We start from the raw sequence: 25,857 nt of genomic DNA on the forward strand, positions 1-25,857 counted from the left end.
TATATAGCAGTATGATTTACTACATTTATAACTGCATGCAGTGCTATGCTGGTAAATGTTAGTAACCAGAGTTGCCTGGGGAAGGGAGAAGAGAAAACTCTAACTTGTAGCATTTGCTTATTTCCATGTGTAAATACTCTGGATCTGCATTTGGGGAACTCCTATGAAAGCAGTCTTGGCAGAGGAGGTAGGTGGAGGAGAAAACAGGGCTGCATTTAGGAAAGAATAGCACTTCCAGAGAGCTGGGACCAACAGATGGAAGCCTCACGGCAGAGACAGCCGGCTGGGAGACATTCTAAATTCAATCAAAGCCTGGCCGGGCGCGGTGGCTCAAGCCTGTAATCCCAGCACTTTGGGAGGCCGAGACGGGTGGATCACGAGGTCAGAAGATCGAGACCATCCTGGCGAACACGGTGAAACCCCGTCTCTACTAAAAGAAAATACAAAAAACTAGCCGGGCGAGATGGCGGGCGCCTGTAGTCCCAGTTACTTGGGAGGCTGAGGCAGGAGAATGGCGTAAACCCGGGAGGCGGAGCTTGCAGTGAGCTGAGATCCGGCCACTGCACTCCAGCCCGGGCGACAGAGCGAGACTCCGTCTCAAAAAAAAAAAAAAAAAAAAAAATTCAATCAAAGCCTGGGGAGCTGAGATGGACGGGACAATTGTAACAGGGAGAGCCTGGTAAGAACTGTGTCTCCTGAGCTCTGCGCTTTCCTATAGGATGGGCATGGGAAGTGCTGGAAAGCCTCTTCTTTAAATGAATATTAAAGTGTTAATATTCTGGATTCTTGGCCCAGATATTTAATTTCTTTTATTTTCCTTTTTTTTTGAGACAGAATCTTGCTCTGTCACCTCGACTGGCATGCAGTGGTGCAATCATGGGTCATTTGCAGCCTCGACCTCCTGGGCTCAAGTGATTCTCCCACCTTAGCCTCCTGAGTAGCTGGGACTACAGATGCTCACCACCATGCCTGGCTAATTTTTGTATTTTTAGTAGAGATAGGGTTTCGCCATGTTGCCCAGGCTGGTCTCAAGCTCCTGGGCTCAAGTGATCCTCCCACCTCAGCCTCCCAAAGTGCTGAGATTGCAGGCGTGAGCTACCACGCCTAGCCCCTAATCGATCCTTCCTTCCTTTCTTTATTTTTCCTCTAGGTGAATAACTTTATTAACGTTTGTTTCAAACTTTGTTCCCAGGCTTCTTCTGCTTAATTAACTGCAAAGAATGAATTGTGTATAAGCAAAAACTGAAAAGAGTTTCAGTGTCCAAGGGGCTTGGGCTTAAAAATATTAGAGATCTAGATTTTATCAGATCCATAAACAAAAAATTATTTAAAAGCAGTCATAATATAAAATAGCATCTCCCAGTAACTTCTTCAAGTTTTATCTTCAGAAGTTGATTCAATTCAGTTTGCCTCATTCTTGGAAGCCTCATCAAAATTCTCCACAAGACGTGGAACTTCATCATCATCATCATCATCATCCTCCTCTCCAGTACCAAGTGGTGCTTTTCCATCCACAGATCGTTTGGGCAGAGCTTCAGCCAGTCTCCTTAAACTAGTCAGACTGACTGCAGTAAGCTGGTTTAAGACGCTGGTTAGCGTTTCTGTCAGCTGCTTTGTCTCAGCATGGCCTGTAATGGTGAAAGTGTTCACTGCCAGAGATGCCTGAACTTCAGGGTTGTTAAACTGGATCATTGTTCCTTGGAGTTTTTCCTGGTTCATGATTGTTTCTTTCATCTTGTCTGAGTGGATAAGGGGCTGCACGGGGGACTAGGGTTGGTGCTCGGGGTTCTTGGGTGGACCAGCTGAGATTAGGCGCATACACGCGGGGACGCAAGATGGCAGCTAAAGCCTTTCTTTTTTTTTTTTTCTTTCTGTCTCTCTCTCTCCTCTCTCTCTTTCCCCGCTCCCTTCCCCTCCTGTCCCCTCCCCTTCGCTTCACTTCCCTTTCCTTTCTGTCGCTCTGTTACCCAGGCTGGAGTGCACTGGCATGATCATAGCTTACTACAACTTTGAACTCCCGGGCTCAAGCCATCCTCCCACCTCAGCTGGGACTACAGCCAGCCATGCACCACCATGCCCAGCTGTTTGTAAATTTTTTTTAGAAAACGGGTCTCACTTTGTTACCCAGGCTAGTCTTGAACTCTTGGTCTCTAGTGATCCTCTCTCCTCAGCCTCCCAAATCGCTGAGAGTATAGGTGTGCTCCACCATGCCAGACTCAGACACTTAATATCTCTAATGAGACTGTATTTTGTGATTTAAAATGCCCATAGAATGATCTAATACCTTAGAGTGAGCAGAAAAATTCTGGAGTCCTCATAATTTTTATCTAATGGCAGGAAAGAGCTTTCCTCATGGAATAAATTTTGAAGGAGCAGTGGGTAACAAAAATAAAGTTGCTTTTTGATCACGTCCCATGGGCAGTTCTGGTCCAACAAATAGATTTGGTGGTTAATGGTGAGCGTCAGGCCTCCTAAAACCAACCTAATCTTCAGGGTTCCTTGCTGTGGGCCTAGTGGGAGCAGAGCCATCTGGGAGGAGTGGGTGAGCCCAACTCATTCTGTGGGAGAGGGTGCTTCAACAGACTTGGATTGAGGTAAAGGCTGAATTTTAAAATGTATCTTTTAATAAGATGATATATTTGCAGACAGAGTTATTGCCCATGTCCAGACTTTATGGGACAGATTCCTACTCCTACTTGGTTTTTGTTGTCATTGTTGTTGTTTTGTTTGTTTTGAGACAGGGTCTCATCTGTTGCCCAGGTTGGAGTACAATGGCACGATCACTGCTCACTGCAGCCTTGACCTCCCCAGGGTTAGGCGATCCTCTTGCCTCAGCCTCCTGAGTAGCTGGGACTACAGGGTTGCACCACCACACTCAGCTAATTTTTGTGTTTTTTGTAGAGACAGGATTTTGCCATGTTGTCCAGGCTGGTCTCAAACTCCTGGACTCAAGCGATGTGCTCATCTCAGCCTCCCAAAGTGCTGAGATTATAGGTGTGAGCCACCATGCCCGGCCCTCACTCCCATTGATGATTTGTGCAGAATCTTCTCCCAGCCCCTCACATGACTCATGAAGGGTGAGAATTTTCCCCTAAAGTCTCCTCCAGAAGCCCACACTAGAATCTGCCACACTAACCACATTTCATCGTGTGATGCTTCAGAAGGAATTAGAATGAGTTATAGCCATGCTTGCAGGCAGACAGTGGATCCAGTTTGGAGAATCTGACCCCAGTGACAAGTCCAGCTCCTTAGGGATTTTTTTTAATTTTTAGTTTTTTGAAGAGATGGGGTCTCACTATGTTGCCCAGGCTGATATAAAACTCCTGGCATCAAATGATCCTCCCACCTTGGCCTCCCAAAGTGCTGGGATTACAGGCATGAGCCACCATGCGCAGCCCTCCTTAGGGACCTCGATAAAAGATATTAATGGAAAACTGAATTAAGGTCCGACATGCTTATATATTTTGCCAGGTTTCTTGAAGCTCCAGAAGTCTTTGATTCTGTGTCTTCTTGGCTGCAGCACAGTCTGAGGGTCAGAATTTCTGCCATTCTCCAGGCGGTGTAATGTTTGCACTGTGTGTGTGTGTGTGTGTCTGTTCTGTGAGCTGCCACTGCCACCGCTGCAGGCTGCAGCTGGTGTTGACGGTGCAGAAGTGCTGAGTCACTGGCTGTTTAGCGACCCTTACATCACGTTCCATTGTCCTTTCTTCCTTTCTAGGCTTTGAGAGCCCTTTCAGTGTTTTTATTTTGTTTTGTTTTTGCCCAGGGCCTCTCCCTGGTAGGAAATCAGGGTGTGAAAACTGAGAGGGTGCTGGGGCTCCGGAACAAAGCTGCCCAGAAGGATAATGGGTCCCTGCAGGCTGCTGAGGACACCCAGCAACCCAAATTCACGTGCTGGAGGCACACCAGGGCCCTGGGCCAGCCCCAGCCGGCCCCAGAGCCCCAGGGTGGGCTCTGACTCACATTTTTCTGCAGCTCTCCCTGCTGTGCTGGTTTCAACTGGAGCTGAGGAGTTTAACAATCTCTTTATATGTTCTGAATCCAACGTTCTTTGTGCCCGTTTTAGCACAAGTGTAACAGGTGGTGCTAATTATCAGTGTGACATAAATTCTTGGAGAGGTAGCCTCTGGAGAGGGCTATACAGATTTTTTAAATGACTATTTTGACCCAACAAGCTTGTCACTTTATTACAGTTGTTTTGTTATTAAAAAAAAAATCTATTTATTATGGAAACATTGGGGAAAAAATAAAACGTCATAAAGAATGAAGTAAAGGTTATTCGTATTCCACTACCCAGAGATGATCACCTTTTGATATATAATCTTCTAATATTTTTTCTAAATATAGATTGATATGCACGTAATTTTACATAATTGGGCCCACATTGCACATTTTAGTTAAACTGAGAAATATGCTGTGAATACACTCTTATGTCATTTAGCTATATTCTAGAAGTGCTGCAAATTAATGTAGTATAAGCAGAGAGATAAGATACATCTTGGATTGTTTTATTTGCTGTCAGTTCATTTCTGTTTGCAGGATCTTTCTCTTGCCAGAATAGCCTCATTTACAAGTCCCGTCCCTTCCTGTCCCTTCTTCCCACCCCTGCAAGGTAGCTAAAGCATTTTCTCAGGTAACCATCCCACACTCTCTCTGCCTTTTTTTTTTTTTTTTTTTTTTTGGTATATAAACTGTTTATTAACAGACAAGGCCTACAGACTTATTCATTCTTGGACACACCCACAGTTCAGCCATGGTAGCCAATGGTCTTGCTGTGCTGGCCTCAGACAGGAAGGCCCCAGAGGTGGCACAACCCTCTATGGGCCCGAATCTTCTTCAGTCACTCCTGCTCTTCACAGAGTTTGTCGTCTGTTGGCTAGGATCTGCCTATATTTTCCAACCTTTACATACTTCTGTCTGTTCAGGAACCAGTCTTGTACTGGCATGGATCCTGCATAATGGTGATCACATGTTCCGCCTCATCCTCAGTGAGTTCTCCTGCCCTCTTGGTGAGGTCAATGTCTGCTTTCCTCGACACCACATGAGCATATCTTCAACCCACAGCCTTAATGGCAGTGATGGCAAAGGTTTTTTTTTCTGCCGCCCACCGATGCTGGTGTTGAGTACTCGCAAAATATGCTGGAACTCTTCAGGGATCACTAGAGACATGATGGCCGCAGAGGCAGCAGCGTGTAGGCCTCCTGTGGAGGAAAATCTCTGCTTTTTAAAAAATGCTTTCTGGGAAGCCCTAGGACCAGCTAAGATCTATCTGGCTCAGTAGTTCTCAATCTTGAGCTCACATCAGAATCTCCTGGAAGGCTTGTCAAAGGAGATTGCTGGGCTTCACCCCTGGAGTTTCAGTAGGGCTGGGGTGGTAGACAAGTTCCCAGGCAAATGTTGCTCATGCTGGTTCACTACTGAGAACCACTGATTTGGGGGAATGGATGAACAATTTGCTTCCTCCAAACCCTCTCCCAGTGTTCCTTGGCTACTTGTGTTTTTCCCTTAGAGCATTTATTTTGTCTCCAAATTCTTTGCTTATAACCACTCCCTATGCTGTCTTCTTGTGGTGTCACTCATGCATACAAAGGACAGAAATATTTTCTTAATGGAGGGCTGGAATCCAAAGAGTTCAAGGAGTCTCCCAGTACCCGTGAGAGTAGAAGCCAGTGTGATTTGTCCTTCCCTGTCACTGCAGCAGTCTCCTGAAGAGCTGGCTCAAAAGGAAATGCACAGATGCCCAGACTATTTGTTAAAGGAAATGACACATTATCCTCTTCCCAACATCTGGTCATTCCTGAAAGACAGTCAAGCCCCGATAATACTGTTGACTCACTAGAAGCCTGTGTCTTCTTTCCCGAGGGAGGTGGAGACAAACCAAGGAGGATAGAATCTATTTTTGTGTCGGCCCAAGGGGACGCCTTGGGGAGGGGGCGAAGGGTCACCCACATTGCTGTTCTGTTCTGGGAGCCAGGAATGCATACTTCCTTCCTGTCCAGCCCTGAGCAACAGTCTCTTTCTTAAACCTCAGATCTTCCACAGAGAGCTGGAAAGATTTTTAAATGCCATGGTGGGCTGGAATGGCTGGACACCAGCGTAAATCGACTGATGAAATGGGAAGAGGAGATTTGGCAGGACACAGGGTGTTGAGGTTGCAGCAAAGGCAAGAGAGCTGTGTTGGGTTGAGTGACTGTCATACTGTGCAGTCCAGGCTCAGAAGGACTCTGGCTGCATCTGGCTGCCTCTTGATTAGGAAATGCATGTATTTGTTTTCATCTCTAAGGCATCTTCTAGGGGCTAAATATGGAGAAAGAACAAGAGGGGTGTGAGTAGGGTGTCTGGTTAATTAACCTGGAGGACTTGCCCAGGTTGACTTTGCACAGGTAAGGAGAAGTAATACTCTGAAATCTACCTGGAGATCCAAGGGGACCCCCCTCCAGCCTCTCAACCAGTGGAGTAAGTGAAGCTGAGTTCTGAGAGAAGGAAGTTGTGTTCTCATTAAACTAATAGAGGGCCTCCTGGACTAGGGAGGGGATGGGGAGAGGTGGGGAGGGCACCTTTGCCTTTGGATCTAAGGGCATTTATTGTGCCAGGCCTTTGTTTTGTTCCAGCCAGGGCACTCTGGCAAAGGCATCCTGGGAATTTGGCCTGCAAACAGAAAGGGCATTTCCTTGTGTGGGTTTCCTGTTTAGGTCTGCGTAGAAACCCAAAGGATCGCTTGGCCTTATAAATCCTCTAGACATTACTGGTATAGATGCTCTGGCCGGATGCCATGGGAAAATCGCACAGAAATAGAAGAAAGGAGGAAGGCACATTTACTCTTAGGATGCTGGGTGGGTTTCAGGCTCCCCGCCTTCAGATCTATAAACACAGGAGGTTGGGCTAGAGGGGATGACCATTCAGGTCCTCTCCAGCTTTGACAATCTCAGGTTCCATTTTCCTCTCAAGGGTCACCAGGAGCTGGCACTGTGCATCTCAGGCATGGGAGTCAGCTGAGCAGCTCACCAAACAGAAGCACAAAGAAAATTTCAACCCAAAAGTTAGAAAGTTGCCCTGGAATATCCTTTAGGCTCCTTCTCAGAAAGGAGGTGCTTTTGAACTCTGGTATTTCCCAGTCTTTCCTAGATGCTTAGCATACTCCAAAAATCACAGCTGCTAGGTCAGGAGCATTGTGGAGTCTCGTGGAAGGGTTTTGGCACAAAGCAAATTTGCAGAGCCGGCGGTGGATTAGGTGTTTGTTAGGAGACATCACCCATTTCAGGTTTCTTTTTTTACCTCCTGTTTCCCTCAATTTCTGTATATGTCAAATTGCAGTTTGGCATTCACACTTCTGGTTTAATGGAAGAGGCCATGTTTTTTTTCTTAATCTGTGGCTGAATTCAGATTCTCCGCAGACTTCACTTGGAGATTGACCAGACTTTAGGTCAGTTGGGAAAGTCATGGGGCAAAAACGGGATTTCTTATGGAGATTTCCTGTGTCAACCCAAGCTTTGTTGCAGTAAGAACATGCTCATCATCTTCAACAATGCCTCTTGTGTTACCTTATTTTCTCATTTATCCTTATTTGCATCATTTAGAAAATGTGTTATATAGAACCACCTTTTTTGGGAGGCAAATAATAAAATGATATTGAGTAACATTAAATTAATTGCCTGTAGTCGGACAATGCAGCGTTCTAGTAAATTAATTACGATAGACTCACTTATGCAGCAACATTTCTCAAGACAAGATCGCCCCCTTAGAATTCAGCATGGCTGTGTCCTCAGTTCTCTTGGGTGCGAATTGTGGCATTTGTCTCTGAACCTCATACCCTCAAATATGTCCTTACAGATAAACACATCCGCAAAGGAAAATCACTTCCAAGGTCCCATTCTGTTATTTCTTTTCCAAATTTTGCTTTCATGTGTCTGAAATACATTCTTCTTTTCTTCCCACCAACTCTGAGCTGTTTCTTCAATAATGAAGTGGGTGGAAGAAGAAGGAACATGATAGGAAGTTCTAAGCTTTCTGGATCAGTGCTCCTTGGAACACTAATCCTGAGAAATATGCTTTAAAAGGGAGTCCTGTGGTCACACGGGGTGGGAAATGCATGTTTGCACTCTGCTGTGTTAAAAGCTCTGAAAATTCATGCAATAAAGAAACATGTTTGACTTTAGCTCAGCATTTCCCAAACTTACTTGATCAAGAAAGTATCTTTTTATATTATGTGTATAGCAGATACTAACAAATGGAGGAATAAGTGTTCTATGTGACACTTTGAGAAATGCTTCCTGTTGAAAAATAGAGTTCACTGTCTTATATTTAGTACTGGGGAAAATATATGTATTTATATTATAGTATAGTATATGAATATTTATAATATATATGTTGTATATTATATGAATATATTATAGTATATGTTATACAACAAATATAAATATACTTATAGTGATAATAATATAAATATTACATATAATATATTATATAAAGTTTATAATTTATATTTATATTATAATATTAACATAATCATAATAGTAAATATATAATATAATTCTATATTACATTACATATAATTATGTATTATATGTTATATAATATAAATATAATGTGTATAATCATAATTTTATTTGTTTATTTTTTATTTTATTTTTTTTTGAGACGGAGTCTTGTTCTGTCACCTAGGCTGGAGTGTACTGGCAGGATCTCTGCTCACTGCAACCTCCACCTCTGGGATTCAGGCAATCCTCCTGCCTCAGCCTCCTGAGTAGCTGGGACTACAGGTTCCTGCCACCTCACCTAGCTAATTTTTTTGTGTTTTTAGTAGAGACGGGGTTTCACCATGCTGCCCAGGCTGGTCTCAAACTCCTGACCTCAAGTGATCTGCCTGCCTCAGCCTCCCAAAATGCTGGGATTACAGGTGTGAACAACCATGCCCAGCCTATAATTATAATTTATATTTACATTTCTAATTTACTTTCATAATATTTATATCTCAATATTTGTATTATATATAAAGTGGAGGAATATATATATAACATATGATAAACATTCCCATTACATTTTCATATATACATACTTTATATGTGATATGGTTTGGATCTGTGTCCCCACCCAAATCTCATGTTCAGTTGTAATCCCGCATGTGGGAGGTGGACCTGGTGGGAAGTGTTTAAATCATGGGGGCAGATTTCTCGTGAATGATTTAGCACCGTCCCCTTGGTACTGTCCTTGCAATAGTGAGTGACTTCTTTACGAGATCTTGTCATTTAAAGGTGTGTAGCACCTCCTCCCTCTCTCTCTTACTCCTGCTCTGGCCATGTGAAGGGCCTACTTCCTCTTCATCTTCTGCCGTGATTGTAAGTTTCCTGAAGCCTCTCCAGAAATCAAGCAGATGCCAACATCACGCTTCCTTTACAACCTGCAGAATTGTGGCTAATTAAACCTTCTTTTCTTTATAAATTACTCAATCTCAGGTATTTCTTTACAGCAATGCCAGAACAGCCTAACATAATGTATATATACTGTATGTGTGTGCATATCAATAATGTACTGGAAATGTTGCTGCTCTTTTCAGAATTTTCAGGATGAACATAGCTATGAAAAGATCTTTATAGAAAAAACATTAGAAACACATCACCATTTCAATTGTGGCTATCGTTGTTTGGTAGATGACAGGTGAGTCTTTTTTTCCTTCTATTTTTGTTTCCCACAGATCTTCCACAATGAACGTGAATTATCTCTATATTAGATGCAAGAAACAAAATAAATTTTAATTTTTAAAAAGAGTCCATGCACAAGGTTCCTTTCATTTGGTCTTCATGCAGAGAAGCTATCAGATGCATCCTCCTGCTTCCTAGTCATTTATCTGAGCTTGCTTGTGGTTTATGGCATACATCTACTGAGGTCTTGCATGGCTGTTTCTGGAGCACACGCAGCTTCTTCAGTTTTAACAGAAAGTAAAGCAATTACCACATAGTGGGAGGATCAGTAAGTGCAGGAAATGGCCTCATCAAGTCCACCAAACTCAGTTGTTCCTGGATTGTGTGTTCAAGAAGAAACAGATGGTCTATCAGCCAGAATTTTTGGTTGCCACCAATGGAAATCTCAGTTGGAAAGTGGATTTATTGGAAATGTATCATATGGTTCGAGGAATCAGTGCAAGGCTGGAGAACCAGGTGATGAAATTGGATAAAAATCTAGGGAGGCCTCATGACCCAGCACTGTGGGAGGCCAAGGCAGAAGGGTCATTTGAGCTCAGGAGTTCAAGACCAGCCTGGCAACATAGATAGTCCTCATCAGTCAAAAAAAAAAAAATGAAAAATTGGCCCAGCATGATGGCGTGTGCCTGTCATCCCAGTTACTTAGGTGGCTGAGGCAGGAGGATCATTTAAGTCCCGGGTCGAGGCTGTAGTGAGCTATGACCACACCGCTGCACTCCAGCCCGGGTGACAAAGCAAGACTGCTTAAAAAAAAAATCAAGGGTGGCAAGGCACAGAGATAGTCTACTTGGCATGCTGCCATTGGTGTTCTCAATGCTGAGCACCTGTCATGCTGCTGGGCTCTGGCACCCCTGAACACTCATTGCTGCGCTGCTGCACACTCAACTCCAGCACAACCATTGCCAAAACCTTCTGCCTCCCCACAGGCTTCCTGTCCTACTGGGGCCACTGATCAGCTGAACCCAGGGTAATATGCTGGTTCCCTAGCTGCTGGGGCAAAGACAGAAGCTCTCTGCCCTCTTTGGCTTCTGAATTAGGAAATGGAGTCCTGCCTCCCTTCTTTTGGATGCTTCTTTCCAAAGGGAAAGGATGTTTAAAGGCTTGGTAGCCAGAATGACCAATAAGCATAACATTTAGGGATTCTGTAAAGGGGCTGCTAGGATCTCGGAGGGGCAGGGGAAAAAGCAGCCCACCATGCTCAGAAGTGATCTCTTCTCCCCAGAGCAACATGCAGCATGGTTTTCTTTCTACTGGGAATCCTGAGATGGGAAATGTTCTGCCAGATTTCTTGATCAGTTGGTTGAAAGTCTGCCCCTCAGAAGAACTGACCACTCTGGATAAAAATTGCACTAAATAACAAAATAAGAATGACCATTTTTAAAAGAACCTGGGAGTCGAGGAATGATGCCCAGCTGGCTGAAAGGGCTGGGGTTTCTCACTCGCTCTGTCAGCCACACGGATTGTCTGTTGGACCCTGACCAGGGGAAATGAAGGGGAAACAGAGCACTTGACGGATTGTTTTTTCCTCTGAAGAACTTTACAGTTTAGGGAAGCAGATTAAATAGATTGAGATTATCTTAGAGAAGGGCCCTATAAGTGCAGGGAATGAGAAAGGAGTGAAAAATGTAAACATGGATTTTTTTATTGACTTCCTAATTCGGGAACATCTCTTTCTGCTTGCAAATGTCCAAATGTTGGGGCTGAGTTCAGAGACTAAAAGATGAAATCCAAGAAGAGAGTCAGGGTGGCTGTGGCTGCTGTTGGATTCTTAGACACCAGACACGGACCCTAATCTGGACTGTGTGGGAGAAAACTGGTGGGGTTAACTACTTCAGAGTGTGGAGTCTTTCAGGTAGAACTGGAAATCAATGATTAAGAAATGAGAGGCCAGGCACAGTGGCTCATGCCTGTAATCCTAGCACTTTGGGAGGCCAAGGCAGGTGGATAATTTGCGGTCAGGAGTTCAAGACCAGCCTGGCCAATATGGTGAAACCCCATCTCTACTAAAAATACAAAAAAATTAGCCAGGCATGGTGGTGGGTGCCTGTAATCCCAGCTACTTGGGAGGCTGAAACAGGAGAATCACTTGAACCCAGAGGTTTCACAGTGGAGGTTGCAGTGAACTGAGATCGTGCCCCTGCATTCCAGCCTGGGCAACAGAGTGAGACTCCTTCTTAAACAAAAAAGAACAGTAGAACTAATATGGATCTGCTCACCTCAGAATAAGTGAAGTAGAATTTGAGAACCTCACAAAGTTGACCTTATGTAATCTTTGTATTATTATAATTTTCTACAGTGAGTTGCTTCTTGGTTGTCAGGAAATCTGCACAACTTTTTCATCATTGACTGGGGCCTTTTGAAGACTGTCTATACCATAGTCCCCACTTATTGATGGTTTCACTTTCCACAGTTACAGTTACCTCTGGTCAACTGCAGTCCAAAAATATTAAATGGCAGAGCATGGTGCCTCACACCTATAATCCCAGCACTTTGAGAGGTAGAGGCAGGAGCATTGCTTGAGCTCAGGAGTTCAAGACCAGCCTAGGCAATATAGTGAGACCCTGTCTCTACAAATAAAAATTAAAAATAGCCAGTTGTGGTGGTGCATGCTTATAGTCTCAGCTACTCAGGAGGCTGAGGCAAGAGAAGCACTTGAGCCTGGGAGTTCAAGGCTGCAGTGACCTGTGATCACACCACTGCACTCCAGCCTGGACAACAGAGCAAGACCGTGTCTCAACAAACAAACAAACAAAAATCCCAAAAAGATTAAATAGAAAACTCTAGAAATGAGCAATTTATAAGTTTTAAATTTTGTGCTATTCTGAGTAGCATGATGAAATCTCAGGCTGTCCTACTCCATTCCTGCCCAGGATGCGAATCCTACCTTTTTATCTACATGAAATAATTTAGCCATCTTGGTTATCAGATCTAAAAAACATAGTATATGTGACGCTTGATTCTATCTGTGGCTTTGGGCATCCACTGGCAGTCTTGGAATGTATACCTTTCAGATAAGTGGGGGACTACTGCATATTTTTAGAGAAGGAGTTTCCAAGCTTGGGTACTTCAGTTGGACGAGGATCAGGAATATGCCTCCCAGAAATGCAACCAAGACAACAAACCAAGCACAAGTCTTTGGTATAATGTATTGCAGAATGCATTCTTGCACGGTGGATTGTATTCTTCCTGGGAATACATGCTGGAAAGAGAAGAGCAAATCTTTAGGAACATGCGAATGTGCTACACCTTAGAGAGTGCAGCTGTGTGCAAATACTCAGTTACCTGGAACTGAATCTCAACTAGAACCAAATTTCACTGACATAGACAAAGTTTAATGATCAGTGTGCAAGAACATCTGAGTCACGATGAAGGAAGAAATGATTAAGGACTCATAGGATCTCTTCAACTTGGAAGCCTATCCATTCCTAGGAAATTTGAGACAAACCACATGGTGTCTCTCCTGTAACCCCAGCATTTTTCCAGGAAAATCTTTGAAGGAAAAAGGTCACAAAAAGGTAGACCGAGGGAATAGAGTGAAGACAGAGAGGCAAAGTGGAGGGGAGATTCCATTTTTCTCTTCACCGTAGAGGCTGTTGATTGGAACAGGAGGTAGGAAGTGACTGGAATTTCTAGTATCCAATATAGGGATAGTGCATTTCACCTTTGGCTGTGTCCCAGGGTGAATAGACAGTGAAAGGGAAGCATAAGCCCTCACGAAAGAGCCTGATACAGCAAAACTGCTATAGGCCAGGGAGGCTGGAGGCAGACAGGGCTGGAGCTCTGTGAGACACTTCAGGTCTCAGGCCTGGGTCCAAGAGATGAGTTTGGACACAGAATGAACATCTTTGTTGTCAGTTATATTAAAACATGGTGTCTGGCTGGGCACAGTGCTGCACGCCTATAGCCCAAGCTACTTGGGAGGCTGAGGTGGGAGGATTGCTTGAGCCTGGGAGTTTGAATCTAGCCTAGGCAACAAAATAAGATCCTGTCTTTAACAAAAAAAAAAAAAAAAAAGATGGTGTCTGTAACCAGATGGCTGTGTTTAATCCTAGCTCTATACCTCTTACTAGCAGTAGGATTTTGGAGAAATTACCTAACCTTTCTGTGCCTCTGTTTATCATTTTTTAAAGGGCGATAAGGATATGACCTGCCTCATAAAGTTTTCATGAATGTTAAATACATTAATTCATGTAAAGTGCTTAGCACATAATAAGTGTAACCAAGTAACTGCTCAATAAGCATTAGGCTTCAATGTTATTATAGGTGGTTAGAATATGCCAGAACAAGGGTAACATTTTTCACCTACAAGGCTTGCATGGGACATCCAGGTAAACTTTCATTCAGATTAAGCTCAGAAAATGCCACGGCCATTGCTTTAATCTGACTGAAGTTGATGAAGCATCTCTGTGGTGGAAATATTTAACTTACATCTATAATATTAACAGATTGCTGGTGTTAAAATCTTACTAGTGGCAAATGCTTTGTTTCACTGAAGCATTTCCTAAGCAGTGGCACAACATGGTTGAAATGTGGCCATCCTGGGTCTTAGTTTTAAGAGCCTTAAGGCCGGGCACGGTGGCTCATGCCTGTAATCCCAGTGCTTTGGGAGGCTGAGGAGAGAGGATGGCTTGAGACCAGAAGTTTGAAGCTACAAGGAGCCATGACCATGCCACTGTTCTCCAGCCTGGGTGACAAAGCGAGACCCCGTCTCAAAAAAAAAAAAAAAGAATCCTTGAAAATGAGTCCTCAGAAATGAGGGGGACTGTAGTGTCTTGCAACATTTCTCACATAGGTGTGTCAGTCACCGGGATTTGGGGACAACTTGAGCATTTTAAAATGTATGTTTTCAGGTCAGATGTGGTGGCTCATGCCTACAAGTTCCAGCACTTTGGGAGGCTGAGGTGGGAGGATTCCTTGATCCCAGGAGTTTGAGACCAGCCTGGGCAACACAGTGGACCCTGTCTCTACAGGAATTTGTTTTTAAAAAGTAGCTGGGCATAGTGGTGTGCTCCTGCAGTCCCAGCTACTCAAGAGGCTGAGGCAGGAGGATCGCTTGAACCCAGGAGTTCAAGGCCGCAGTGAGCTATGATGGTGCCACTGCACTCCAGCCTGGGTGACAGAGCAAGACCCTGTCTCATAAAAAATAAAGAACTAAATAAGTAAAATTTATGTTTTTATAGAATAAAACATAGTTCCTTAAATTAGTTTTTTTCTCAAACTGCGGCTTGTAGATTTTTTTTTTTTTTCCTTTATGAGGTGCTGGTGCATTCCTGAAATTTGAGGAATGTTGATATAACAGAAGGGACATGGGCTTTGAAATCAGACAATCCATATTCAAATTCTGCCTCTTCTATGGACTCCATGGGAGAACCTGGGCGAGTCACTTGGCCCCACTGAGCCTTGCCTTTGTCATTTGGAAAATGGTGATAATAGCTACGCATGATCTTGCTATAAAGAGTGCATGCAAATGTAGGGGCTCAGCAAAAGTTACCTCCCATCCTCTCACCCATTTTCTTCTCCCCTAAAGAAAGAGGAGAGGAATTATTCTGCCGTCTTGAATGAAAGCAAAGAGAAACTCAACTGAGATATTCAACAGGTTTGTACTGGAGACTCGATGATTCAGACAGAGGTGTTGTGGTAGGCTGAATAACACCCCCTCAACTCCTAAAGATGTTCACGTCCTCATCACTGGAACCTGTGAATGTTATATGGCAAAAAAAGAATGTTGCAGGTATGAGTAAATTATAGATCTTTCAACAGAGGGATTACTGGTGAGTCCTAAATAAGAGGGAGGAAGAGGAAGATTCCATACAGAGAGAAGAGTAGAAGGCAATGTGGCCAGGGACTCAGAGACTGGAGTGATGTGGCCACAGGCCGAAGAAAGGAGCAGCCACCAGAAGCTGGGAGGAAAGGAAAAAAGCGAATTCTCCCCTAGAGCCTTGGGAGGGGCTCAGCCCTTCCGGCACCTTGATTTAAGCTCCGTGAAACTGACTTCAGGCTTCTGTTCTCCAGAACCATGAAAGAATATATTTGTTTTAGGTTTCCACATTTATGGCAATGTTTTACAGCAGCCATAGGAAACTAATACCGATGGTTGCTCATGACTGCAAAAAAATAATGTTAAGATGGGGTGGAAATGATTGTGCTTAGTGGCAGAAATTTAAGAACTCCCGAGCAAACATTTTGATTCTGTTGTCTAGTCCTTGGCTCCTAGGCCGACAGATGTGAAGAAGAGAAAATCCTTTCTAATAGTATAGAGCTTTCACACTGTGGCTTGAAACCTTCAGTGGGCTGTGATTGACGTTTTGTTTGTTTGTTTTTTAAGTGAACTAGAATAGAATAAAAAGCCTGACACTCTATGCTGTTGTCATCATAAACCAAGGGCTTGCCCACTCTTTCCTATGTGAAGCCGTTGCACATGGTCTTCCATGCACTCTCCTTCCTCCTCTTACCACTCTTAGTTAAGTGGCCGCTAACATGCTCCCATGGCATCTTGTGCTTTCGTTATTATGGTCCTTATCACCTTGTAGTACATTATTAGCCACTCATTCAGCGAGTGTGCTTCTGGTCCTACTGTGTCTCAGGCACTTTACTGGGTGCTGGTCCTTTCCAAGTGTCTCCTCCTTGGACAGCCATTTCCCTAAGGAATAAGGTTTTTATTGTTGGGCTGTTTGTTTGTTTGTTTTCTGAGATGGGGTCTCATTCTGTCGCCGAAGCTGGAATGCAGTGGCATGAACATGGCTTACTCTAACCTTGACCTCCCGGGCTCAAGCAATCCTCACACCTCAGCCCTTCTACCCAAGTAGCTGGGACTACAGGCACACACCACCATGCCTGGCTAATTTTTTAATTTTTTGTAGAGACAGGGTCTCCCTGTGTTGCCCAGGCTGGTCTTGAACTCCTGGGCTCAAGAGATCCTCTTGCCTTGGCCTCCCAAAATGCTGGGATTACAGGAATGAGCCACAGGGCCTGGCCCAGGAATAATGTTTTAACATCTGTATCTGTAGTGCCGTAGGCAGTGCCTGGCATTCCAAAAGGTGCTTGAATGAGTTGTGGTTTTAGAATTATTCTTTTTTTGTTTGTTTTGTTTTTGTTTTTATTTTTTTGCTTTGTTTTGTTTTGAGATGGAGTCTGTCATCCAGGCTGGAGTGCAGTGGCGCCATCTTGGCTCACTGCAACCTCCCCCTCCCATGTTCAAGCAATTCTCCTGCCTCAGCCTCCCGAGTAGCTGGGATTACAGGTGCCCACCACCACGCCCAGCTAATTTTTGAATTTTTAGTAGAGAAGGGGTTTCACCGTGTTGGCCAGGTTGGTCTCGAACTCCTGACCTCAGGTGATCCACCCACCTCGGCCTCCCAAAGTGCTGGAGTTACAGGCGTGAGCCAACGCTCCTGGCCTAGAATTATTCTTTTAAACAAATTCAAATGGTAGTTGGGGGCAAGTCATCTGCTCTGGCCCTGTTAGGTGTGGGACAAGACATTGCTCTATGGGAACTGGCCTGACAGGCGTAGGTTTTCTAGAAGCATGGTCATAGAAATCCTCTATTTGGGCTTTTAAATTGCAATCGTCCCTTGGTAGAGTTGGACACATTTTCTCTCTTCTCCAGGTTACCCTCCTGCCATAGCATCCTGGAACAGCTAGAGGAGGAATCACTTGACTGATGAAGAAATGGAAGGAGTGCTTTGTGAACATTGGAGGCCGTCCTAATTGCAGGACCAGCTGGAGAAGATAGCCTAAAATAAATTTCAGTCATACAGGAATTTTTAAAAGAAAAGGATACCTTCCTTTCCTAACTTAGGCTCTTCTGCTAACTTATTGTAACATCATCATGTCCTTAAAACATCAAATATGAGAGCCAAATTATATTCAGCAGTGTCTTAGGCAACAACCACATATGTATAATATAGACGATGATATCATGGCTGACTCAATATAATTACACCTTTGCTCATAAACCCTATCTTTCTTTCTAGGCATTCAAAGCACATGACAGACATTATCTTGTTGCTTTTCCCAGCACACTTGCCAGGTAGACAGGAAGAAAATATCATTATTGTCTTCATCTCATGTAGGTATAGACAGCGTTCCTGGGAACTATTTGCTCAAAGCCCCACTGGCAATAAGAGCTACTGGAAAAAAAAATGGCTAGAGTCCTAATTTAAAAAACAACTTCCTGCTGAGTCAACTTCAGGTCACAATGCTGGGATATTTCTAATTTCAGGCATTCTTAGATGGGGGCACAATGGGTTAGTTATCTTCCTTTATTTGCAGGTGTTTCGGAGGGAGTGAGATAGCAGATATAATCAAATTGATGCAACTATTGGCACTTTCTGAGTGTTCGGCATCTATGGGGAACTTCAGCATCTATTTTCTTTCCAAGATGGCAGTGGCATTACCAAGCATAGCTCAGTGAAGTACGACTGGCAACACAATCTGGAACATCAATATGATTCTATAATGTTTTGCCATTAGAGGCATTTCTACTGTCATTGAAAACATTTAGAGTTGTAGAGGCCTGAGCTCAAGTACCAGCTCTGACATTAACTGGTTAAGTACTTTTGAACAAGCCCTTAATCGCTCTGTTCTCATTTTTCTCATCCATAAAATGGGAACAATATTTACCTTCGTCGAAGACACTAAGGGTAAAAAGAGATCATATATATGTTTCATAAACATTGAAATTCTATAGAAAAACAAAGCATTACAAAGATTAGACCACTTCAATTACAGGCCCTAATACAGGTTATATTTTCTATCAATGGGGACTATTTCCAATGGGTCATCTGTGCAAAAAAGATATCTTTAAAACTGTAAATTAGGCCAAGCATGATGGCTTATGTCTATAATCCCAGTACTTGGGAGGCCGAGGTGGGCATATCACTTAAGGCCAGGAGTTGAAGACCAGCCTGGCCAACATGATGAAACCCGTCTCTACTAAAAATACAAAAATTAGGTGGACATGGTGGGCATGCCTGCAATCCCACCTACTTGGGAGGCTGCAGCAGGAGAATAGCTTGAACCAGGGAGGCGGAGGTTGCAGTGAACCGAGATGGCACCCCTGCACTCCAGCCTGGATGACAGAGCAAGACTCTGTTTAAAAAAACAAAAACAACAACAACAACAACAAAAACTGTAAATTATTATCTCCCTGGGAAATCAGGAGAAAAGAAAATTAAAAGGAGAAAGGAGGCCTGGGGCTATAGGTCTATCAGAATGTAAGGAATGTGACAAATACGAACCCTGTGCCTATGTGGTGGAATTCAAGTCTATATACAATGTACAGCCCAGGAAGCTTGCAAAGTAAAGCTTTCCTGTGCCTTCTGGAATGTGGACCCTTTGTCCACGATCTACAAGGTAAAGAATTCCATAGGAAGTATATATTTAACTAATTGTAGCCAGAAATTAGATATGGGTAAGCCAGATTCCACTGTGCAATGTTATTGCTTCTTCAACCTAGATACGTGCATACTTTAACCCAAGCTCAAACCCTGAAGATTTGAACTCCTAACCTTTAAAACACGAGGCGGTTACTTTGATCACCAGGCATCCTGGCTCTTGTTTACTAGGACTGGGAGTTCTCCTCAGACAGAGCTCCATTTATTCCACGACCCTAGCAGAATAACACTAAGAAACCCAAAAGCACATCCATTTTGAAATAGTGCCTGTGGCACCAAAAGGATTCTGGAGCTCTGAATCAGTCCCTTACCTCATGGCAAAATTTACAGGCTTGCAGAGTTAAATGAAAATCAGATTGGAATGCAGGGACTTCTATTTTTCTGTAATGACATGTTGTGAGAAGGAAGGCAATTTTCTTGGACATTCCTCTAAAACCAGTGCACTTGCAGTGGCTCTTTTTTTTTTTTTTTTGGTTTACAAAACTATTCTAAACAGACCCAGGGCTCACTGCCATCTCCGGGTGCCAGGACTCTGGGCCACAGGGGCCATTTGTCCAGGGAATATAATTAAAATCAGTAATTATTCCTTTCACTTGGCACATGTGAGCCTCTTCTCAAAGCTGTCAGAGAGTGGACTTTAATATCTCATTCTTTCTCTGAAGTAATTTAATGATCACATAAGAAAAATGATTCTCTGAAACTACAATCTTAGAATTTGGCTCCACCTCCAAGTTGAAAGAATTTTGTAAGGAAAGAAAGAGAAAACACTCAAGAAATATGTCTGCTCCTCACATCTGACTGTGAAAAGTCTATATACTATGACCTGAAAAGGAAAGATAAACATAGTCCATGAAATTCTGTGGCAAAAAGGAATGAAAATGTGCTTACGAAAAAAAAAACCCCAAACTGGAACTGTATTCTCTGCAGGTTTAAAAGCAACCTTTGCCAAAATCTGCTTTCTGGAAACTTTCCTCTAAACCTGGCTGCTACCGTCAGCCTTGGCTGTGGGAGAGAGACCTGGAAGACTATGGTTTGGAATATGTGAATGTTAAAAATCAGACATTGTTCCCTTTTCTTTATAACAACAACAAGTCTTTGGTTTTGGCTATATACATGCTGGGTTTTCTGGTACCACCTTGTTCCTTTTTTCACTAGAGGGATCTTGATATTTTTGTTTGTTTCCTTTTTGACCACTGCTCTCCCCTTTCTTACAATGCCCTTGAGAAGAAGCTAATGGGCTCTGTTTCCATGCTGAAATGAAGAAATGATCGAGCGAGTATGAAATGACGCGTGGAAGGCCACACAGCAAGTTGGAAAAAGACTCTGAATGAGAAACTTGAAATTTCCATGTCCTCCCCAGGTCTGTAAATCCAGTATACTAAGCTAAGTTTTTCTAAGACATTGAGGCCCAAAGATGGCTGTTGAACCACAGGCATGAAGTGTGACTTCAAATCAAGAGTCAACACTATGCGGAGTGACTAGATACAGAATGCTCTAATAAAATAATTATCACCTGCCGGGTCAGAGTTAAGCTTAAAATCATCTTACCGTGGATTATTTGAATTTATAGCATATTACATATAATTCAGATAGAACAGGGTAATGTTCAACCTAATCCCATCTATGAAAAGATTGCAGAACAAACAACAAATATAAAATACATTACAGGAACTGTGTTTCAGTTACATGTCATATGTCACATACATAAGAACAAGAATTAGGAAGTAACAGAATCAATTATTATTGCATCACGGGGAACTATGTTTTCAAGAAGCATAACTACTGAACTTGGAAGTCATTCTCTTTAACAAAAAACAGGTAGTCCATGTAACCTAACATATTACACAGCAGCAGCAGCAACTGAAAAAGCTGTTCCCAGGCAAAGGGCACAAGCCAAAGTCATTTTTGTGGGCTCTTAAGCAGATCTCGCTATGTTGCAGTGGAAGGTAGAATCATTCAAGAGGAAACTGGGAATGTGCAGAGATAGAACCACAGAACATCACAAAGAGCTTTCTTAAAGGAGCAGTAGTGGGCTGAGTGATTGGGAATGCTCTGCAATTAAAGGCATACCTGGTTTAACGTTTTTTTTAAGAGATGAGGCTCTCACTATGTTGCCCAGACTGGTCTTGAACTCCTGGGTTCAAGTGATCCTCTTACCTTGGCCTCCCAAAGTGCTGGGATGCCACCCTGCCCCAGCCTATCTTTGCCATTTTTCTAACAGCATGTGCTCATTTCATGGTCTCTGTGTCACATTTCAGTAATTCTCACAATATTTCAAACTTTTTCATCATTATTATTTCCGTTATACTGATCTGTGATCAGTGATCTTCGATGTTACTGTTGTAATTGTTTTGGAGAGTCATGGGCAGCACCCATATAAGAAGGTGAACTTGATCAATAAATGTGTGTGTTCTGACTGCTCCACCAACCGGCTCCTCCCACTAACTGGCTGTTCCCCCATTTCTCTCTCTCTCCTCAGGGTCTTCCCTATTCCCTGAGATACAATGATACTAAAATTAGTTCAATTAATAACCCTACAGTGGCCTCTAAGGGTTCAAGTAAAAGCATTGCACATCTCTCACTTTATTTATTTATTTAATTTTTTTTTCAGACGGACCCTCACTCTGTTGCCCAGGCTGGAGTGCAGTGGCGCGATCTCAGCTCCCTGCAACCTCTGCCTCCCAGTTCAAGTGATTCTCCTGCCTCAGCCTCCTGAGTAGCTGGTATTACAGGCATGAGCCACCACACCCACCTAAGTTTTGTATTTTTAGTAGAGACAGGGTTTCACCATGTTGGTCAAGCTGGCATCGAACTCCTGGCCTCAGATGATCTGCCCACCTCAGCCTCCCAAGGTGCTGGGATTACAAGCATGAGTCACCACACCCTGCTCACTTTATTTAATTTTTTGAGCCAAGGCCTTGCTCTGTCACCTAGGCTGGTATGCAGTGGTGCCATCTCAGCTCACTGCAACCTCTGTCTCCAGGGTTTAAGCAATCCTCCCACCTCAGCCTGCTGAGTAGCTGGGATTACAGGCAAGCACCACCATGGCTGGCTAATATTTGTATTTTTTGGTAGAGACAGGGTTTTGCCATGTTGCCCAGGCTGGTCTCGAACTCCTGGTTTCAAGCATTCTGCTTGCCTCGGCTTCCCAAAGTACTGGGATTACAGGCACATCTCTCATTTTAAATAAAAAACTAGCAATGATTATGCTTAGTGAGGAAGGTATGTTGAAAGCTGAGATAGACTGAAAGCTAGTCCTCTTGTGCCCAACAGTTAGGAAAGCTGTGAATGCAAAGGAAAAGTTCTTGAAGGAAATTAAAAGCATTTCTCCATGGGACACATGAATAAGAAAATGAAACATCTTAATGCTGAAATAGAGAAAGTTTTAGTGGTCTGGGTAGATCAAACCAGCCATAACATTTCCTTAGGCCAAAACCCAATCCAGAACAAGGCCCTAATGCACTTTAATTCTCTGAAGGCTGAGAGAGGTGAGGAAGCTACAGAAAAAAATGTTTGAAGCTAGCAGAGGTTGGTTCATGAGGTTTAAGGAAAAAAGCTGTCTTAATAACATGAAAGCAAGTAATGATGGAGAAGCTGCAGCAAGTGGCACAGAAGATCTAGCTGAGATAATTAATGAACAATAGATTTTCTACATAGATGAAACCTTTTCTATTGGAAGATAATGCCATCTAGAACTTTCATAGCTAGAGAGAAGTCAATGCCTGGCTTCAAAGCTTCAAAGGACAGTCCGATTGTTTTGTTAGGGGCTAATGCAGCTAGTGACTTTAAGTTGAAGCCAATGCTCATTTACCATTCTGCAAGTTCCAGGGCTCTTAAGAATTATGTGAAATCTACTCTGCCTGTGCTCTACAAATGGAACAGCAGAGCCAAGATGATAGAACATCTCTTTACAGCACGGTTTACTGAATAGTTTAAGCCCACCATTGAGAACTACTGCTCAGAAAAAAAGATTCCTTTCAAAATATACCTGCTCATTGATAATGCATCCAGTCATCCAAGAACTCTGATGGAGCTATACAGGAGATTAATGTTTTAAGCAAACACAACATCCATCCTGCAGCTCATGCATGGAGGTGTAATTTTGGCTTTCAAGTCTTATTGTTTAAGAAATACATGTTTTTTTTCTTTCTTTTTTTTGAGATGGAATTTTGCTCTTGTTGCCCAGGCTGGGGTGCAATGGCACGATCTTGGCTCACTGCCACCTCTGCCTCCTGGTTCAAGTGATTCTCCTGCTTCAGCCTCTCAAGTAGCTGATATTACAGGTGCCTACCACCACGCCTGGCTAATTTTGTATTTTTAGTGGAGATGGAGTTTCACCATGTCGGCCAGGCTGGTCTTGAACTCCTGACCTCAGGTGATCCACCCACCTCGGCCTCCCAAAGTGCTCGGATTACAGGCATGAGCCATTGCACGCAGCCAATAAATACATTTTGTAAGGCTATAGTGACCATAAATAGTGATTTCTCTGATAGATCTGGGCACAGTCAGTTGAAAGCCTTCTGGAAAGGATTCACTATTCTAGATGCCATTGAGAACATTCATGATTCATGGGAGAACATATCCATGTTAACAGGAGTTTGGAAGAAGTTGATTCCAACCTTCATAGATGACTTTGAGGACTTTAAGACTTCAGTGGAGGAAGTCACTGCAGATGTGGTAGAAAGTGTAAGAGAACTAGAATTAGCAGTGGAGCCTGAAGATGTGACTGAATTGCTGCAATCTCATAATAAAAGTTTAATGGATGAGAAGTTGCCTTTTATGGATGAGCAAAGAAAGTGGTTTCTTGAGATGGAAACTACTCCTGATGAAGACACTGTGAATATTATTGAAATGATAACAAAAGATTTAAAATATTATGTAAACTCAGTTGTTAAAGCAGCAGCAGGGTTTGAGAGATTTACTTCAATTTTGAAAGAAGTTCTACTGTGAGTAAATGCCATCAAATAGCTTTGCATGCTACAGAGAAATCTTTCATGAAAAGAAGAGTCAATTGATGCAGCAAACTTCATTGTCTTACTATAAGAAATGGTCGCATTTTGAAGAGAAGGTGGAGCGGAGGGCTCCTCTATTCCAGGGACTCTAAACCAAAAAGCATCAGAGTTTGAGAAGCCAGCAGCTCATGGTTCGGCTGAAGTTAGGAATGGGAGGCAGCCGCCAAGTGCATGGGGTTGGGGGTGTCCTGGTCTTTGGCTTCTCAACTCTGTCTTTCGACAGAGAACATGTTACGACTTTTCAGAAATAGGAAGGTTTGTTGATTTCTCACAGTTTCAGGAATCTGATGATATAGATGAAGATTCGGGCCCTACCACTAAGAAAATTTGATCATCTCCCCTAGAAGCTAAAAATAAGGCGATCTGGAAAGAATTCACAGGAAGATAGTGAGGACTCAGAAGAAAAAGATCTGAAGACCAAGAAGGATGACTTTCACTCAGCAGAGGATAATGAAGATGAAAACGAAGATCATAAAAATGTACACCAGCACAGCAGGCAGCATCTAAAGCAGCTTCTGAACAGAGGGAGACGCTCACGGAAGATGTGGGCGTGAGGAAGAACAAGAAGAGGATGAGGCACCCTTCCAGGAGAATTCCGGCAGCAATGAAGATTTCCTAATGGAAGATGATGACGATAGTGACTAAGGCAATTCAAAAAAGAAAAACAAAAAGATGGTTAAGAAGTCCAAACCTGAGAGAAAAGCAAAGAAAATGTTCAAACACAGACTAAAGGCTACAGTGACGCCAAGTCCAGTGAAAGGCAAAGGGAATGTGGGTCGCCCCACAGCTTCACAGCCATCAAAGGAAAGGACTCCTTCTCCCAAGGAAGACAAGGAACCAAAAAGCCCGCCAGAAAAGAAAACGTCTACAAGCCCCCACCCAAGAAATCTGGGGATGAAGGCGTCTGGGGAGGCTTAAAAGTGATGATGGTTTGGGGAGAGCTTTTAAGAAAAGGAGAGGAGAGGAGAGGAAGAGAGGAGAGAAGAAAGGAGAAAGAAAAGAAAGAAAAAAGAAAAAGTAAAGGAGAAAAGAGAGGGAGAAAAAAAGAACCTACTTAAGATAGAACATGGTTTTGTCTACGGCTTGACCCATGGGCTTTCAGTGCTTTTTTCCATTTGTTGAAAGTAATGCTTCTCTCTCTCTTTTAAAAATAAAACAATTGTATGTTTAATTGTTTAAGTTACCTTTTTGTCTATTGGTCTCTTTGCCAATGCCCCCACCCCCAACCCCAGCTGCCCTTTCCCAATGAAAGCTACGTCAAATTAATCACTGGATTGACTGCTTCGTCTTTTTATTTTTAATGGAAGGTATACCACAGTTGTAAAGCAGTAAGATTTGAGATGAACACTATGGAAAATTTGCTTTTTGCTAAACAATAGCAAGTTGAATAGTAATCAAAAAACATAGAAAGATTTTAGTTCAAAATGATTGCTTCTTCCTCTACTTGGACTTTAAAAAAAGCAGTTGTCATCTAATATGAGTTTATTTGTCTATGTACACAAGTATAAATGTCTAAAAAAATCATGACTTTAAACTTCCACCGATGAGGCAGGTAAAAGATAAAGATGAATTCTGAACTGTTAAAAAAAAATGGTCACAGCCACCCTGTGATGATGGTTCATTTCAGGTGTCAATTTGACTAGATTAAGGAAACATACAAACCTCTAAAAGTGTTATTTTGGGGTGTGTCTGCGAGGGTGTTTCTAGAGGAGATTGGCATGTGAGTCTGAGTGGACGAGGTGGGGAATATCT

The 25,857-nt window shown here is 43.0% G+C and overlaps 3 pseudogenes across 1 annotated transcript; 1 reads left to right on the plus strand and 2 right to left on the minus strand.

The window, feature by feature from the left end:
- Positions 1 to 1,361: 1,361 nt before the first annotated feature.
- LOC112629873 lies at positions 1,362 to 1,734 on the minus strand (annotated as a pseudogene).
- Positions 1,735 to 4,720: 2,986 nt separating this feature from the next.
- Positions 4,721 to 5,169, minus strand: LOC112636606 (annotated as a pseudogene).
- Positions 5,170 to 18,973: 13,804 nt separating this feature from the next.
- Positions 18,974 to 25,052, plus strand: LOC112629931 (annotated as a pseudogene). Its single transcript, XR_003120774.1, has 2 exons — positions 18,974 to 19,052; positions 24,189 to 25,052. The product of XR_003120774.1 is annotated as a nuclear ubiquitous casein and cyclin-dependent kinase substrate 1 pseudogene (transcript).
- The last annotated feature ends 805 nt before the right edge of the window (positions 25,053 to 25,857 follow it).

This window comes from Theropithecus gelada, chromosome 1 (genome assembly GCF_003255815.1).
Source record: "Theropithecus gelada isolate Dixy chromosome 1, Tgel_1.0, whole genome shotgun sequence".
NCBI classification, from domain to species: Eukaryota; Metazoa; Chordata; class Mammalia; order Primates; family Cercopithecidae; genus Theropithecus; species Theropithecus gelada.